The sequence below is a fragment of the Berghia stephanieae genome, chromosome 10, assembly GCF_034508935.2.
Source record: "Berghia stephanieae isolate SIO BIC M18660-M18661 chromosome 10, UCSD_Bste_1.3, whole genome shotgun sequence".
NCBI classification, from domain to species: Eukaryota; Metazoa; Mollusca; class Gastropoda; order Nudibranchia; family Aeolidiidae; genus Berghia; species Berghia stephanieae.
The window spans coordinates 2,216,654-2,221,653 of NC_088369.1; positions in this window are offsets into that span (position 1 = coordinate 2,216,654).

The following is a 5,000-nucleotide window of genomic DNA, read 5'->3' on the forward strand; positions in this document are numbered from 1 at the left end:
GACGCGTATTCAAAAATTTGGCCAGAAAACTCGTCCTTCAAATATCAATCGATTTATTAAACGCCCCTCATCTTGGCTAAAAAACCCCTCTCAAACCTGGGAGTTCGCGAAGAGTTTTTTTTTCAAACATGAGGGTCATTTAAATTGATCGATATTTGAAGGATGAGTTTTCTGGCGAAAAATTAAATTTTTTTCCATAGCACGGCAGTAGTTTGCGTCATTTTAAAAATAGATTTCCATTACAACAATGAGGCCGTTGTTCAATTGGGTTATCAGTCCTGCAAATAAGTGCACGTCGGTTTAAACCAAAGTCTAATACTTTTTACCATAAAATTCAGTTTTTAACGTCTTATTTACCTCGACACGAGGTTATACATTTATACAGGTCTGACATCCCAACCCACTTATGGGCCTAGTTTAACATTGTTTTAATGGACAATATTTTTCGTCTATTTTTTAATTTTTAGATTTCAATTACAATAAGGAGCCCCTAAGGAATTGGGTTATCAGACCTGCAAATAAAAGCACGTCGCCTCGACACAATACCGAGGTAGGTTACCTATGATGTTGGATTTTCTGGCCAAATTGTAAATATATTTTTAGCTGAAGATCAGTAGAGTTCCTAATTTCAGGCTAAAATGCAAAAAGGTTTTAGCCAAAGATCGATTGAGTTTCTAATTTCAGGCTAAAATGAAAAAAGGTTTTAGCCAAAGATCGATTGAGTTTCTAATTTCAGACTAAAATGAAAAAAGGTTTTAGCCAAAGATCGATTGAGTTTCTAATTTCAGACTAAAATGAAAAAAGGTTTTAGCCAAAGATCGATTGAGTTTCTAATTTCAGACTAAAATGAAAAAAGGTTTTAGCCAAAGATCGATTGAGTTTCTAATTTCAGACTAAAATGAAAAAAGGTTTTAGCCAAAGATCGATTGAGTTTCTAATTTCAGACTAAAATGAAAAAAAGGTTTTAGCCAAAGATCGATTGAGTTTCTAATTTCAGACTAAAATGAAAAAAGGTTTTAGCCAAAGATCGATTGAGTTTCTAATTTCAGACTAAAATGAAAAAGGTTTTAGCCAAAGATCGATTGAGTTTCTAATTTCAGACTAAAATGAAAAAAGGTTTTAGCCAAAGATCGATTGAGTTTCTAATTTCAGACTAAAATGCAAAAAGGTTTTAGCCAAAGATCGATTGAGTTTCTAATTTCAGACTAAAATGAAAAAAGGTTTTAGCCAAAGATCGATTGAGTTTCTAATTTCAGGCTAAAATGAAAAAAGGTTTTAGCCAAAGATCGATTGAGTTTCTAATTTCAGGCTAAAATGAAAAAAGGTTTTAGCCAAAGATCGATTGAGTTTCTAATTTCAGGCTAAAATGCAAAAAGGTTTTAGCCAAAGATCGATTGAGTTTCTAATTTCAGGCTAAAATGAAAAAAGGTTTTAGCCAAAGATCGATTGAGTTTCTAATTTCAGACTAAAATGCAAAAAGGTTTTAGCCAAAGATCGATTGAGTTCCTAATTTCAGGCTAAAATGCAAAAAGGTTTTAGTCAAAGATCGATTGAGTTTCTAATTTCAGGCTAAAATGCAAAAAGGTTTTAGCCAAAAATCGATTGAGTTTCTAATTTCAGGCTAAAATGAAAAAAGGTTTTAGCCAAAGATCGATTGAGTTTCTAATTTCAGACTAAAATGAAAAAAGGTTTTAGTCAAAGATCGATTGAGTTTCTAATTTCAGGCTAAAATGCAAAAAGGTTTTAGCCAAAAATCGATTGAGTTTCTAATTTCAGGCTAAAATGCAAAAAGTAAAAGCTTTTTTAAAAGACAGAGATCAGCAAAGTTTCTTATTTTTGGCCAGATTTGAAATACGTTTTAAACTAAGATATCTGTAAAGTTCTTAATTTCAGGCTAAAATGTAAAAAAGGCCTGTAGTCATAGATTTGTAGAATGTCTAATTTTGGTGATGATGATGATGATGATGATGATGATGATGATATTGATGATAATAATGATAATAATAATATAATCGTTATTGTCCAAAAAATGATAATTTGTTATTAAAATTTGGTTTACAATGTTTGAAATGGGAGCGATCTATATTCATGTTTTTGTCCAACCGAGTCATCAATCACATGATTTGTTGACGTCCAACGATTGGATATTTCTTAACAAATTTAAACACGCTGCTTTGTTTATGAAAGTTTTAAACATACCAGTGTGTCAAGCTGAACAAAGTGACCAATCGTGATGAAGGATATTTCAAAAGCTGTGAATACTTCTCACTATGTGGGCCATTTTGAGCACACTTTGCAATGTGACCAATGACCTAGAGCGCATGGGAAGGAAATATAGATCATGCCCATTAAAATACAATGCATAGATAGATAGATAGATAGATAGATAGATAGATAGATATATAGATAGATAGATAGATAGATAGATAGATAGATAGATAGGTAGGTAGGTAGATAGATAGATAGATAGATAGATAGATAGATAGATAGATAGATAGACAGACAGATAGATAGATAGATAGATAGATAGATAGATAGATAGATAGGTAGGTAGATAGATAGATAGATAGATAAGTAGATAGATAGATAGGTAGTAGATAGATAGATAGATAGATAGATAGATAGATAGATAGATAGAATAGATAGATAGACAGACAGAATAGATAGATAGATAGATAGGTAGGTAGATAGATAGATAGATAGATAGATAGACAGAAGTATAGATAGATAGATAGATAGATAGATAGTAGATGTAGATAGATAGATAGATAGATAGATAGATAGATAGATAGATAGACAGATAGATAGATAGATAGATAGATAGATAGATAGATAGATAGATAGATAGATAGTAGTAGATAGATAGATAGATAGATAGATAGATAGATAGATAGATAGATAGATAGATAGATAGATAGATAGATAGATAGACAAAAATACATTAATAAATAATAATATATAAACATCGAAATGATAAATGATATAAATATCGAAATTAAGATTTAGATATTTTCTTAACAGTTTCGAAAACCGAAACATACCCTCTTTAACTCACACGCACACCTCCACACATCCCTACAAACACACACACACACACATACACACACACACACAACTTGTTTAGGTATAGATAGTATGCAGATGACGTCACTCATGCCTTTGTTATTGTTTTTTGCCATCCGCGTTTGTGAGTTGTTCTCACTAAACTGTATTAACCAGACTATAAAAGTTCATGGTTACACAGAGTTTGTGTGTTGGTCCGTTATACTTCCGGATGGCAATGTTGTGAACTCCTTGGCCAAGCGCATTCTATATATAGATAGAATGCGCTTGGCCAAGGAGTTCACAACATTGCCATCCGGAAGTATAACGGACCAACACACAAACTCTGTGTAACCAGGAACTTTTATAGTCTGGTTAATACAGTTTAGTGAGAACAACTCACAAACGCGGATGGCAAAAACAATAACAAAGGCCTGAGTGACGTCATCTGCATACTATCTATAACATTAATAGTAATTATCTTCTATAGTGTGTTCTACAAGTTCTGTCTAATAATGAATAATAGTGTTCTAATTTTTTTATTAACGTTTTTTACACGTTGTCTATAGATGCTGTGCGCTTGGCTAAGAAACTCACAACATTGTCACCCGGAAGTATAGGCGGACCAACACAAAATACTATGTGTAACCTTGAACGTTTATAGTCTGGTTAATACAGTTTAGTGAGAAGTACTCAAAAACATGGATGGCAAACAAAAAAAAAAAACCAATAACAAAGACCTGAGTGACGTTAACTTCATTCCATCTAGAGTTCTAATGAGTTTCTCGCCCAATTTTTCTGCCATTGTGTTGTCCTGAAGAATGAACTAGTCATGCCCTGTGGTAAAGCCGATAAGATCGTATTTTGACTTATATAGATAGTATGCGCTTGGCTTAGAAGCTCATATCATTGCCATCCGGAAGTATAATGGACCAACACATAAAATTGTGTATCCATAAACGTTTATAGTCAGGTTAATACAGTTTAGTGAGAACTACTCATAAACGCGGATGGCAAAAAAAAAAACAATAACAAAAACCTAAGTGACGTCATCTTCGAACTATCTATAGATAGTATGCGCTTGGCTAGAAGCTCATAACATTGCCACCGGAAGTATAACGGACCAACACACAAAACTTCGTGTAACCATGAACTTTTATAGTCTGGATAAAAAAGTTAAGTGAGAATTACTCATAAATGTGGATGGCAAAAAACAATAACAAAGACCCAAGTGACGTCAACTTCATTCCATCCATAGTTCTAATGAGTTTCTCGCCCAATTTTCTACCATTGTGTTGTCTTGAACAATGAAAACAACTCATCTATTCGTGCCATGTGGTAAAGCCGATAAATCGTATTTTGACTTTATAAAATCAAACCGTGCCCACCCAGAGTGTTGTTTTTAACACAAAACACATTTAGTGAGTACACGATTCAAATACAGTATTACTTTGAGGTTTTAACAAAACTTTTATTGTGGCTTTATTATTCAAGCTGGATTCAGCGCTTGGTCGCGTAAATAAATGTTATGGTTAATTCTGGGATTGAAGTTTCTGTTGTTTCCAGGCATTTTGGCGTGTGAGTATATTTATATAAGGATAAAAAATCGCAGAGGACATGGAAGTAAATTTATCTATTTGCTTTACAAAATTTTTGTCTCTAAATAAATATCGTCTACCAGATGGTAGGAGAGTAAATTCCTATTTTAAAGGATGTGTCTTGACATTGAAAATTTCAAATTCTTTCCTCTGAACAGCTCTGATGTAGTGTTTGTTAGTCGATGCTTTTCCGTTTGCAATTCATTATTTTACCCGATTCTTTAATAATAATAATAATAATATAATAATAATAATAATAATAATAATAATAATAATAATATAATGATAATAATAATAATAATAATAATATAATAATAATAATTATTATTATTATTATTATTATATTATTATTATTAATTA